Source organism: Myodes glareolus, chromosome X, assembly GCF_982192425.1.
Source record: "Myodes glareolus chromosome X, mMyoGla1.1, whole genome shotgun sequence".
In the NCBI taxonomy this organism is placed as follows: Eukaryota; Metazoa; Chordata; class Mammalia; order Rodentia; family Cricetidae; genus Myodes; species Myodes glareolus.
In genome coordinates this window covers 48,097,051-48,111,413 of record NC_142053.1, presented here as the reverse complement: position 1 = coordinate 48,111,413, position 14,363 = coordinate 48,097,051, and the positions used below count along the sequence as shown (strand labels likewise).

The following is a 14,363-nucleotide window of genomic DNA, read 5'->3' as shown; positions in this document are numbered from 1 at the left end:
CCCATTTTGTGCTCACTCACTATAATGGTGACAGTCTGCCCGGCTCCAGGGATTTTGGTTGGGTTGTAGGTGGTGCTTGGTTGAGTCCTGCCCACACCAGCTTCAATGCATGGCACAGAACTGTCAGGTTTTTTTTTTCTCTTGAGTGCCTGGGCCTAGAAACCTTGGATGGCGCTTGGTATGATGGTGCCTGACCACCCAGTGCTCAGGGCTCCTGGTTGATTGTGCCCCCACCCCAAGAAGTCTTGGTGGACCCATCTGTGTCCTCCACTGGCTCAGGTCTGGAAAGGGCCAAGCCAGGAATTTGCTTTTTAAGGGATAGAAGGGTTGGGGAGTTTGGAAAGCACTGTTCACACAAGCCTGACCACAAAATTTCGGATTCCAGAAAATCTAACACAGAACTGCATTCCAGTGCCCTACAGGAAGATGAGAGTTTGTGCGAATGAGAGGTTTTTTGTTTTGGTCAGCTTGATACAAGCTAGGGTCATCCGAGAGTGGAGAATTCAACTGATAAAATGCATCTATAAGGTAAGTTTGTTGAGCATTTGTGGATTAATGACTGATGTGGGAGGGCCCAGTCTATTGTGGGTGGTGCTACCCCCGGAGTAGGTGGTACTACACTATTCTTTGCTACTGAGTAGTTGGTTCTTAGGGTGTTGTATCACTGTGAACAGACACTATGACAAAGCAAACTTATGAAAGGAAGTATTTAACTTGGGGCCAAGCTGCTTACAATTTCAGAGTGGTAAGATTCATGACCACCATGACAGGGAGTATGGCAGCAGGCAGGGAGGCTTACATCTGGTTCATCAGCACGAGGTAGTGAGACGGACGGACAGACAGACAGACAGACAGACAGGCAGACAGACACACACACACAGAGAAAGAGAGAGAAAGATAGAGATAGAGAGACAGACACACAGACAGACAGATAGACACACACACACACACACACACACACACACACACACACACGGGGGGGGGCGGGAGAGTGAACAATCAGTGGTAGAACTTCTGAAACCTCAAAGCCAACCCCAGTGACATACCTCCTCCATGTCCTAATCCTTCCCAAACAGTCCTACCAACTGGAGACCAGGCATTCAAATATGGGAGCCTATGGGAGGCTGACTCATTTAAAGCATCACAGGTTGTGAGAAAACAAATGGAGCAAGCCAGTAAGCATAATTCTTTTTTTTTGGCTTTTAAAATTGATTTTATTGAGTTCTACATTTTTCTGTGTTCCCCTCCCTTCCTCTCCCCTCTCCTTCAACCCTCTCCCATGGTCCCCATGCTCCCAATTTACTCAGGAGATCTTGTCTTTTTCTAATTCCCATATAAATTAGATCCATTTGTGTGTGTGTGTGTGTGTCTTAGGGTTCTCATTGTTGTCTCTGGGATTGTGTTTTGTAGGCTGGTTTTCTTTGCTTTATGTTTAAAAACCACTTATGAGTGAGTACATATGATATTTGTCTTTCTGGGTCTGGTCACCTCACTCAATACGATGTTTTCTAGCTCCATCCATTTGCCTGCAAATTTCAAGATGTCATTATTTTTTTCGAGCAGAATTCTTTCATGGTTTCTGCTTCCATTCCTGCCTCCAGGTTCTTACATTGAGTCCCTGCTCTGACTTTGCTTCCTGATGGAGTGTTACCTGGAAATGCTAGATAAACTTTTTCCTCCTCAAGTTGGTTTTTTTTCCAGCAGATTATTTTTTATTGCTTTATAAATAATATCATTCAAAATTTCCACTTCCTTCCCTCCTCCCATTTCCCTCCCACTCCCCTCTCCCCCTCCCCCCTCCCCCTCCAGTCCTAAGAGAGGGCAGGGTGCCATGCCCTGTGGGAAGCCCAAGGCCCTCCCCGCTCCATCCAGGCCTAGGAAGGTGAGCATCCAAACAGACTAGGATCTCAAAAAGCCAGTACATGCAGTAGAATCAAAACCCAGTGCCATTATCAATTGTCAGCCACATTTAGAGGATCCAGTTTGATCCCATGCTTGTACAGTCTCAGTCCACCTGGCCTTGGTGAGCTCCCATTAGATCAGGCACTCTGTCTCAGTGGGTGGGCACAACCCTCGTGGTCCTGACTTCCTTGCTCATCTTTTCCCTCCTTCTGCTCTTCAACTGGACCTTGGGAGCTCAGTCCAGTGCTCCGATGTGGGTCTCTGTCTCTATCTCCATCTGTCGCCAGATGAAAGTTCTATGGTGATATTCAAGATAGTCATTAGTCTGATTACAGGACAAGGCCAGTTCAGGCACCCTCTTCTCCACTGCCCAGGGTCCTAACTGGGGACATCTCCGTGGACACCTGGGAACCCCTCTAAAGCCAAGCCTCTTGCCAACCCCAAAATGGATCCCTTAATGTAGGTATCTTCTTCCCTGCTCCTATATCCGCCCTTCCTCCATCTCAACCCTCCCACTTCCCTAAGCTCTCCCCAACCCTCCCCTTCTCTCTCCCCTTCTCCCCCTCTCCGCTTCCCCTTACCCCATCCCCACCCCATGCTCCCAACTTATGCCTGGCGATCTTGTCTGCTTCCAATTTCCAGGAAGATCTATATATGTTTTTCTTATTACTTAGCTTCTCTAGGATCGTGAACTATAGGCTCAATGCTCTTTGATATTCATATATACCTCAAATTGCTTTTTTTTTTTAAAAAAAATAACATCAAGAAGAACCCTAACTAAGTTGCACACTAGAGAGAAGCCCCAGGAGCCCACAAGATAGCTAGCCTAGCACATGCTGTGGTGAACCACAGGACCCTGCCTCAGACAAGGGACGTGCATGAGGAGTGACTGTTGAAGTTATCATACATGCAAGCATGTGAGTTTCATACCTCTCTCTCTCTCTCTCCCTCCCTCTCTCTCTCTCTTCCTCTCTCTCCCTTACTCTTTCTCTCTCACACACACAGCAAAATAAATAACACATGAAAAAATATATAAGAATGGTTAAATTCAAATATATGCATAATAGTTGCATTATTGCAATGGTGGATATATTTCACCTATTTCTGATATACATTTGTCGGTATTGTGTATGTGGGGAATGTCATTTGCATATGGCGGTGTATAGGTGTGAGGGAACTGTATGAAAAAGTGTGTAAATGCGCACGTGTGTCAGGTTTCTTGTTTTCCATTGAGGGTTGCTTTCCCTTTCCTCATCAAGTGAAGCAAATGGCCACCATTATAAATGTTTAAAATCATAACGTAGAGGTATTAACAGTAGTCAGAGTGTAATAGTGGTATCGAGTCCTTGTCCTTAAGAATTTCTCCTCTTGTTTGTTTAATACTCCTCTTTCTTTTCCCTTCCCTCATTTTTGTCTTCTCAGGACAGCAGACTTGAGAGAAGTCACATCTCAGAGCACTCATCTTCCCTTACAGCCAGCAAACTGGATCTTCTTGAATGACTCTAAAGTTGGTTTCTCAGCCTTCAGTCACAGGTAAGGTTTGCACCGCTCAGAATGCGCGCACGTTTTTCTGTGGCTTAAGTTAACATAGCTCATCTGTGGAAGGCTTGCTACTAAAGTGCTGACAGCGCTCACCTCTAGAGGGGAAACTGGGCGTCATGGGGAAAGGAATGAAAGGAGGGAGCTTTCCCAGGTTTCTCATTTGCCAGAGTTATCATGGTTTGCCTGTAGAAAAGAAATGTTTTTATTGTAACGGCAATACAAGATGATTTCAGAAAACTGATGGCGTAGGACGGGATGATGAATTCTCACAGCTCACCCACAACGTTACCACTCAGGAGCAAGTTTTCTCTCAGCTTTCCCTTTCTATGTGTGCATTTTCATGACACCAACTCAATAGCGCAGAGAACGTTGACTCCCACCCCGGGCAGCTATTGTTGACATCCCAGTGCCTCTGCTCTCAACTCTTTTTGTCTCCAGACATTGTGAAGAAGCAAATACTTTGATGAAAAAACCCCCTTGCTGAGGCCCCACCAGTATGTCAGAACACTCGGGTCACCCCTGATCTTTAGCTCTAATACCCGAGGCTTCTGCCTTTTATGAAGTATGGGATGGGTACCTGGGAGTGTGCACATCCTTTTCATCATGAAGATCGCAGAGACACAAGTGCAGGGCATCAGAGGCAGCCGCTTGGAGAAAGCAGCTCCCACCCACACTTGGACACTTAGGACGTCTGTGTCCTCTGTGGGTTCAGAACTCGCAATTCTGAGTCTGTAAGACAGGAATCAGTAAACCCTTTTTGTACACTTTTCCCTTTTCCTAGTTGCTTTTATTTATTTTCCTATGCTTTATTTTGGTACAGCTGACAAAAATGCATGTGCTGTATACAAAACGATGTTATTTTGTTATGCATACAAAATGTGAAATTATTTTCTTCAATGAAGCAAATTAACATATCTATCACACTCTCTATAGATCTGTTTTGCAGAGGTTATCTATTATTGTGTCCTAATGTGTGTGTGTGTATGTATGTATGTATGTATGTATGTATGTATGTATGTATGTATTTTCTCAGCTGTAGCTTATAGTCTAGTGTGTTTGTGTGTTTTCAGGGTGGGAACAAAAGCAGGTAAAGAGTCATTCACAACAGACATATAATAAAGGTTGTGAAAGGAAGACACACAGGTGTTGATAGAAGGGACACAATGTGGGCCTACCTAATTTACATAGGAAGATTCAAGGAAGCCTTTCTGGAAGGGACATATTGAATTGAACATCAAGTAATGAATTGGGAAGATTAAAGCAGTTTTCAATCTGTTTTTCTTCTTTCCTTCCTCTCCCCTCTCCCAAGAGACTCTCACATCACTCAGACGGTCTCCAACTCCCTAGGTAGCTAGGGATGACCTTGAACTCCTCAGCCTGCTGTCTCCTGTTCCTGAGTGTTACGCCATGTTAGACATGCATGCTAGTTCGATTGCCTCCCTGTTGTGAATGATGCAGCAGTAAACATGGATGTGCAAGAATCTCTGTGGTAGGATAGAGTCCTTTGGGTCCATGCTCGAGTGCTATAGCTGGGTCATATGATCTATTTTTAAGTTTCTGGGAACCCTCCACAGATTTTGATAGTGGCTGTACTAGGTTGTACCACCATTAATAATGAATAAAGGTTCTTCTTTGCCCACATCCTCACCAGCATGTGTTTTTGCTTTTGTGTGTGTGTGTGTGTGGGGGGGGGGGCAATAACCATTCTGACTGGATGAAATGGAATTTGAAAGTAATTTTAATGTGTATTTCCCTGGTGTCTAAGGATGTTGAACACTTTAATAAAAAATACTTATTGTCCACTGTGTGCATTTCTTCTTTTGAAAACTTTCTGTTTATTTCATTAGCCAATTTGTTGACTGGTGTATGTGTTTGAAAGAGAGAAAGAGAGAGAGTGAGAAAAAGTGTGTGTGTGTGTGTGTGTGTGTGTGTGTGTAATTTTGGCATTCTTTATTTATTATAGATATTAACCTGATGTAGATTGCAAAGATTTTCTCCTGTTCTATAGGATGTCTGTTCACTCTGCCAATAGTTTGCTTTACTGTACAGAAACTTTTCAATTCCATGCCATTTGTTAATTATTGGCAGCCTTCTGTTTTTTTTTTTTAAAGATGGAACCTCACTAAACTGGCCTTGAACTTGAAATCCTTCTTTTCCAACCTCCCAAGTAATTGGAATTACAGGTATTTATCAACTATTCTTGGATTTCCAGTTCATTTTATAATCCCTCTTAAACATGCGTGTAATGAGCTCGTAGCTGTATAAAAACAGTGCCCAGAGCATAGTAAGTATTCAAGAGGGTAGACATCGTTATAACTACCTGAAAAATTTAAACAAATTGATATGAGAAATAAATAAGATCATGTATAGTGTGTTAAGTATTTAACTCAGTATCTAGAGTATGACAATTATATACCACATGGTGGCAGTTAACAGTATTGCTCTTTTTTTTGGTTCCCCTGGATTGAGATGGCATTTTCTCTTTGATCTTCTGGCTTGTCTGACTGTGCAGTTTATCATGTCATGTTATTTCAGATATGATGCCTTCAAGCGTGCTTCCAGTTAGAGCTGTTCCGGACAACAACTTCGGGCCCGCACCATTGATACCAGCCATATGGAATGCTCAAGTAGCAGTTTCTAAAACTGCATATAGAAAAGAGAGAAGTTGATGATGGAAGAAGTGGATCAGATCTCTGGTTGCCTTCAAGAATATTTTCTGTATAGTAAAGACATGACGCAGATTTTCCCATCAGCACAATTCCGGCACCGCCAAGCTGAGGAAAGCTGATCAATAGAAGTGGATCAAAAGCTTTCTTCATTTTTCTTGAGTACATCTTTTTGATGTTCTGATCAGATGGCAGAGTCTCAGTAGGCCACAACTGTGTTCTTCACTCCAACCCCATCTCCCTCTAACAGCTGGCAGAAGTTCTGTCCTCACTATGTTGGTTACTTTACCCATGTTTCTTAAGCTAGTACAAATCTTAGTATCTTCCTAGAACTTCATGGCTACTTTACTGGACATCTATAAATAGTGGTCATCAGACACTGCTGGCTTGCTGCCACATTAACCCAGAGCTCCTTTGGATACGATTCATTTTACTGCTACCAATTTTGGTGAGAAGTGATGCAACTCCTTCTCTCTTTCATGGCCTTTCATTACTAGCTTTCCATTTCTCGTCATCCTGGAACCACATTTTTACTGGCCAGCCCGTTTTACCCGATATAGAAGTCTTCTTACTTTTGTATGAAAAAAACTGCAGTATTTTTTTTTTTAAACTCGAAGGCTGGATGCCAGAATATGGAGGTAAATAGGATTGGGGACAACTGCCCATAGCAGGTGCTAATTGTATGGTGGGAAGAAGGTGACTATTTCGGAGGTTTAACTTGCAAAGCCTCTAGTACTGTTTGTAAATCCTAAGCTACTAATTAGTGGTACCTTACCCAACATAGTAGAAAATGCTTTGTTGTTGCTGCTGTTCTTAAAAATATCCATTCTCAGCCATGGCTCCATTCCTATTAGCTCTCTGAATCTTGATACTGTGAACTCAGATTGATTTGTTTGCCTTATTTTCCACTTCTTTTAGTAGTGTGTTTTTGTGAATGTGTGTTTGTGTGCCTATTCTAGTGTGTCTGGTACATCTGTGTGTGAGTGCCCATGTGGAGGTCAAAGGTCATTCCACAAGAGTCACTCATATTTATTTATTTATTTATTTATTTATTTATTTATTTATTTACTTATTTATTCTTCTCTAATGCATTACATCCCAATCCGAAGTTTCTGCTCTCTCTACTCCTCCAAGTCCCCCCCCTACTCCCCTCTTCCCCCACATTCACTCCTCCTTTGTTTCCCTTCAGAAAAGAGCAGGTCTCCCAGGGTATCAACAGAACACAGCATACCAAGTTACAGTAAGACTAGGTACAAACCCTCATATCAAGGCTGGATGAAGCAACCCAGTAGGAGGAAAAGGGTTCTAAGCTTAGGCAAGAGTCAGAGACATCCTCCACTCCCATAGTTAGGAGTCCCACAAGAACACCAAGCTACACAACCATAAGGTATATGCAAAGAACCTAGTGCAAACCAATGCAGGCTCCCTATTATCACTTAAAATTGGGAATCGATCTACCTGAAGACCTATTTATAACACTCTTGGGCATATACCCAAAGGATGTTCCATCTTACCACAACAATTGCTCAACTATGTTCATAGCAGCTTTATTTGTAATATCCAGAACTTGGAAACAACCTGGATGTCCATAAACTGAAGAATGGATGAAGAAAATATGGAACATTTACACAGTGGAATACGACTCAGCGGTTGAAAACAAGGACAGCAGGAAATTTGAAGGCAAATGGATGGAACTAGAAAAGAAATTATCTTAAGTGAGGTAACCCAGACCCAGAAAGATAAACATGGTATGTACTGACTCACAAGTGGATATTAGCTATGTAGTAAAGGATAGTCTACTATCCACAGCCCCAGAGAGGCTAAGCAACAAGGAGAGCTCAAGTGGGGATGCTTGGATCTCCCTGGGAAGGGGAAATAGAATAGATTTTGCAGGTGAACTCGGGGCAAGAGGTGATGGGAACAGGGCGGGGGGATCAGGACAGATCAGGAGAGGAGTGGAGAAAGAGAGAGTATGGTGAGAGCCCACCTTGATTTTTGAGACTCTCTGGGACCTGGGACTCACAGATTAAGCTAGACTGGGTGGCCCCAAAGATCCACCTCTCTCTGTCTTCCCAGTGTTGTGATTACAAGCACCTGTTACTACACCTGGCTATTTATATGAATGCTGTATATCAAACACAGACTCATGCTTGCCTAGTAAGCACTTTGCCAATTGAGAGGTCTCTTTAGCCCTCCTTGTAGTATTTTTTATTTGCCTCCCAGGCATCTTTGAAATTCTAAATTTGGTTTATATAATCCTCTGTGAGCACTTTATCCATTAGCATGTTTCTACCCTATAGGCAGTCTAAGTTCTCCAAGTTCATCCTGAAACCAATTATTTGGAAGGTGACATGCATTTTTCCACAGAAGAAAAAAAAATTGACAAATGGAATTACATTTCCAGGCCAGTCCACAGAAGAATGTTTTTAAAGCTCCAATACACTAGAAACATGGGCCATTTGCAATGAAAAAGTAGGAAATCTTGCTAATTCTGCAAGACTCAGAAGACAGCCCAAATGGAACAAGAAATATTTTAGCTTGACTGCTGGTTTTGTGGTCAAGGAGGCAGACAGAGTTCCCAAAGATATCCAGAAAGAGAAGGGTTCTGACAGGCTGTATAGGACCATAGGCTAGTTATTTTCTGTTTCTAACAGAGAGTGGTGATTTTTTTTTAACAATAATGGCTACCATGCAGCGACCACCTACTGCATGCCACGCATTGTACTAGTAGGCAGCTGACCTAACTCCCCCCATTTCATCTTCACAACATTATGAAGAAAAGCATACAATGATCTATGTTTTCAAATGCATTAACCGAGAAGCTCCATACAACAGTACTTCTCAAACGGTGCTGTGCATGCAAATTGCCCGATGTTTATGAAAAGGCAGATGACTGTTCAGTAGGTCTGGGAAGGAGCCTGAGATCTTGCCTTTCTAACAAACCTGCTGCTGATGCTGTGCCTCTGGGTCCAAGGACAACACTTTGAAGAGCAAGGCCGTATAGTATAAATGACAAACATCCACTAATATCTACTTCCTACTTAAGTTTCTTGAAATAACCTTCTACATTACAGTCGCTTATTCTCTATTCTCCTGCAAGCTGCTCAAGGCCACTGTCTCTGCTTTGGATCTGCCAGTCTGTTTCAGCTTATGTTTAACTGTTCATTTAAATACCGGTGTTAAATATATATAAGCATATTCTCCTATTGTGAGCTCCAAGTCGCTTCAGTAGGGTATTTGGTTTTTCTTAGAACAAGCTAGATAGCCGGCCACTGGGTTTCAGGCCTCAACAGGTGCACACAGCATCCTTTAGCCCCTCCCCCCAGCAGTCTTCTAAAGGCAAACCTCTTTCAAATTTCCTTTCTCAGAGCCACTGCCTTCATCTGCCACAGGGAACAGCATAGCCTTTTAAAGAGTTCAAATCCGTATTCTTTTCACATAGTTGAAACAGTACCAAGTATCAGTCTCAGGCGGTCACTGGAAAGATTCTTTGCAGAGCCCTCTCGGCAATTCCAGGAGTCATTCCAGTAAATTTTGTTTCCTGGAAGGTTATTTGGTTTGTCTGGCCACCTTCCTCCCTTTCGAATTTTGAATGTGATCGTTTTTGAACTATTTTTCAAGCTCCCTTCTATTTTTAGAGTCAGTGACTAACTCTTCCCCAGTAGCATGAGTCAGGGAGAAGGCCTTCTACTCGAGTCTAGCTATACAGTTTAGGGAGGAAAGAATCCTTCAGAAATGTCTACAAATCCACTCGGGGGGTCTGTGGCCCTGAACAACTTCTCTCTCTTCTCATTAACATCTCAGGAGGTTAGTCTTGGAGGGTAGCCTTTCTAAAATCCAGAGGAAAGTAGCTGTTTATTTTGTGTCTACTGAAAACAGGAGACAAGTTCACATTTTATCACGGCTAGAAAAGAATCACAATCTTCTAACTTTTATGCAGTAATCTCATTTCTGCCATATGGAACAGGAGTCGCTTAGTCAAGTGTCTCACAATAGCTGTCCTATCCTTCTGTAACCAGGCACACTCATTTCCTACATCAGTTCATGGCTCCCTCTAGCCCTCCCCCCAATCCTCGTAATCTCTCTATCTCTATATCTCTGCAGTACTTCTGATCAAACCCAGAACCTTTCACACGCTAGGCAAATGCTCTATCACTCCTTGGGGATTTGTTGGCTGTCCTCTGGATAGATCACGTGTTGCAAATATCCACTGTAAAAATAAAGCCTTCAGGAATGCACATGGTGCTCTCTGTGTTTTGTCCAATGCTGGGTACATTGGAACTGTCACTTCCTGTGATCTTCAGATAAAGTTTGATGATCACATGAGCTTAAATATATTCATTAGGCATCAGCTTTAGTCAGATTCCTAACATCTACCAAGAAACCAACCTCCCTAAATGATCAATATTTAGAGGCTCTTTCTTATCCCGCAAGGTCAGTAGACGGTATGGCCTCTCTATTCTGATTCTTTCTACTGCGATCTACTTCTCTCACTTACAGCTTTCCTTTATATACAGTTATGGTTCCTATACAGAGCTAACCTTCATGCTTTCAATTATCTCTGCCCCACTTCAATTCTCTAGCTAATTTTCATGGTTTACTTTATTCTAAGCAGAAGAGTGCACTTCTTATTATATTATGAACATGTAGGTAATTAGATGAAGCATTGATTTTTCTGTTTTCCCTTTACACTGTCATACAGTTTCATCTCCACACCTTCTATTCTCCTGAAAAACCTTTTATCTTGAAAAAAAAAGGAAAGTTTTTAATTCTCTAGTTCAAATGTAATCCATCCACCTAAATGCTTTTAAACCCACGGCCTCTCACTTCCCTGGAAACTATTTTCTTTCTTTTGAAAAGAATATATACAGGGATTTTTAAATAGAAGGTTGATTTATTTTATTTTGCTTGCATGAGTGTTTTGCCTGCATGTGCATCTGTGCACCCTGGGCATGCAGTACCCAATTAGGTCAAAAGAGGGCATCTGATCTTCTGGAACTGAAGTTGCAGATGGTTATGAGCTACTATATGGCTCTTTCCTGTCTGTTTCTTGAACTACTCCTTTTACTAAAGTCTTTTCATTAGCATTTGGGTATGTTCACATTCTTCTTTTTCCTGTAACTCACCACACACCTGACCCAATTCAGGTCTTTATAACATATATGCATTGATTGATTTTGTGTGTGTGTGTGTGTGTGTGTGTGTGTGTGTGTGTGTATGTACGTGTACGTGTGCACACACACACATGCTTGACAGGAGTTGGCTCTCTTCTTCTACTGTGTGGGTTACCAGGTATGGAACTCAGGTCATCAGGCTTGGCAGCAAACACCTTTACCACCTGAGCCACATCGTTGGTCCCCTAAATATGCTTAACTTTTGCTCCTTTAAAAAGAAACAAACACAACTTTCCTCCAACTATATCCCCAAGTGTCACTTGCCTTGAATCTTTTCTTCCATAGTCATGGATACTTTTATCTTTTTGTAACTTTTTGGAGAAATATTATTTTAATTATTTTTCACATCCTGACCACAGTTTCCCCTCCCTTCTACTCAAAGCTTCACCCCCTTCCCCTTCCCCCCTAACCCACTCCTCCTTGGTTTCTCTTCAGAAAAGGGCAGACCTCCCATGGATATCAACCAACCATGGCATTTCAAGCTGCAGTAAGACTAGGCCCCTCCCCTCGTATTAAAGCTAGATGAGGTAACCCAGTGGGAAGAAAAGGTTCCCAAAAGCTGGCAAAAGAGTCAGAGACCACCTCTGCTACCACTGTCAGAATTCCCACACGAAGACCGAGCTACACAACTGTAACATATACGCAGCAGGTCTAGGTCAGCCCCATGCAGGCTTCCTAGTTGAAAGGTCAGTGTCTGTGGGTCCCTGTGAGCTCAGGTTAATTGATTCTGTGGGTTTTTATGGTGTCCTTGTCCACTCTGGCTCCTGCAAATGGATGCTTTTCTTAAGTGCAGAAGCTTGCTCCATTTCCTCACCTCCTTTAAAAACTCCATCCCGAGTGGGCAGTGGGGGCACACACTTTTAATCCTAGTATTTGGGAGTCAGAGGCACATGGATCAATGTGAGTTTGAGTCTATAAAGCAAGTCCCAGAATAGACAGGACTATTAGACAGAGAAACCCTGTCCTGGAAAACCAAACCAAATCAAACCAAAACACACCAAACCAAACCAAAACGAAACAAAATACCTCACCTTCCCACCTTGCTTTTCTGTTTGCAGAACAACACCACTACTGCTCCTGTTAAAAGAAAAACTAATAGCCTCCTCTTTGCCAAACCCCGTGAGTAAATAAAAGCCTCTCTGCTGCACAGACTGTGACTGATCACTCTTAGCCTACTTCTAGTTTCCTGCCTCCCTTGGACCTGCCTCCCCCTTAAGGTTTCTGATGATATTTCTCTCCTGAGTCTCCTCATTCCTCTTGTGTTACTTTGTGGACTCCTTCTCTGCATCCCTTAGAGGTCAACCTTTCTCAATCTATATCATTCCAATCAATCACCTACCTCATCTACTCTGATTGCTTTATTGAGCTGAAATCCCTCTCTGTATCTTGTTGAGCTTCAAACCATATATACTCAATTGATGCCAACCATGTAGATCACAACCTATCTCACAGATACCTACAGACAAAACGGTCTTAATGTCATCTTTGGTACACAAGCCCACTCCTCCTGCTTTTCTACTCGCCCTTCTTATCCATTTTGCTGCCATCAATTTGGTGACTCACCTCTATCTTCACAGTTGTCCAGCTCTGAAGCTTTAAAGTCCTGATAATTCCTTCAGCCAGTCACCATGACTTAATAAGTCTATCTTCTAAGTATCAGATACACCTCTTATTTGTGGTGCTATATTATTAACTGACCTGTCACCCCCTCATGTCTTTTCTGAATTATTTAAATAACTGTTTTCCCTTCTCTTCATCTATTCTCTTGACTACATTGGTTCCATGAATGTGTTGTTTCTAATGTAGATGAAGTCCCACCACTTCTAATTAAAGCCTCACCATGGCTCCCACTTATTAGAATCCAAGATGCTTCACATGCCCCACAATTACCTTTACAACCTGGCCTTGTTTTCCAATCCTTTTCCTTACCATTTTTTAATCTTCGTTGTCAATTAATGTCACTCTGAACATACCATCATTTCTCTCTGCCTCTGCACACACTCTTCTTTCTAAGATCATTCCTTGTCTTCCAGTCAAACCCTTATTTTATTCTCAAAATTGAATCCTGAGTATGTCACAAGACGCTACTAACTGATTTTTCTCTGTGGAGAGCTGAGTGGATAGTTCACAGGAATGAGTGGAAGAATTACTTTGCTAAATCTTTTGTGAATTTCATACTATAAATTTAAAAATAAATATGACTTTAGAAAAAATCAGGTCACACTTTGTGGGGACCTTCTTCACCCTCCTCCATTATGGTCTCCCTACTGTACCCTTAGAAATGTTGCCTCCACTCTAGCCCATACCCCCAAACTCCATATGGTACCCCTAGACCTAGGAACCTAGGATCAAAACATCCAGGAATCTTGGGACACTATGAGAACACTAAAAATGTAAGTAGGTAGAGAGAAAGGAGAATAAACCCAGGTTAAAGGCATATAAAGTATTTTAAAACAATCTCATAGAAGAAAATATAGTTGTTTTTTTTCTTTTTACACTTTGCTCTTTGGGGGACCACCATTCAGCTCCCAAATAAATACACAAAGACTTATTCTTATTTATGAATGCACAGCCTTAGCTTAGCTTATTTCTAGTCAGCTTTCCTTAACTTAAATTATCCTGTCTACATTTTGTCTCTGGACTTTTACCTTTCGCTGTTCTATATACCTTTCTTTCCTTTTTACTCTATGACTGATTGTGTGGCAAGGTGACTGGCCCCTGGTATCCTCCCATCTCCTCCTTTTCTCCTCCCTCTTCTCCTTTTCTCCTGTTTTTTTTTCTTTCTGCTTGACAGCCCCAGCTATCCATATAACAAAGGCAGTTTACAGCAAACCTATAGCCAATATTATACTAAATGGAGAAAAACTGAAAGCATTTTCATTAAATCAGGAATAAGACAAGGATGTACACTTTTCTCCATACCTATTCACTATAGTACTTGAAATCTTAGTTAGAGCCATAAGACAACTGAAAAAGATCAAGCAGATACAAATAGGAAGGAAGATGTCAAAGTATTCTTATTTGCATGGTGTGTGTGTGTGTGTGTGTGTGTGTATACCTAAAGAATCCATCAGGAAAG

The 14,363-nt window shown here is 42.0% G+C and overlaps 2 long non-coding RNA genes across 2 annotated transcripts in view; one reads left to right on the top strand and one right to left on the bottom strand.

Moving 5' to 3' along the window:
• The first annotated feature begins 47 nt into the window (after positions 1-47).
• On the top strand, positions 48-8,007 carry LOC125396570 (uncharacterized). The gene is made up of 5 exons (XR_007230839.3): positions 48-528; positions 1,077-1,175; positions 3,325-3,435; positions 5,556-5,627; positions 5,980-8,007. It is a non-coding gene; the product is annotated as an uncharacterized LOC125396570 (long non-coding RNA).
• LOC146889207 (uncharacterized) overlaps positions 2,524-14,363 on the bottom strand; it is a 43,054-nt gene continuing 31,214 nt past the window's right edge. The window contains exons 2-3 of the long non-coding RNA XR_015000247.2: positions 4,022-4,173; positions 2,524-3,627 (exon numbers count right to left, since the gene is read on the bottom strand). This is a non-coding gene — a long non-coding RNA (uncharacterized LOC146889207). The remainder of the gene's footprint in view (positions 3,628-4,021; positions 4,174-14,363) is intronic.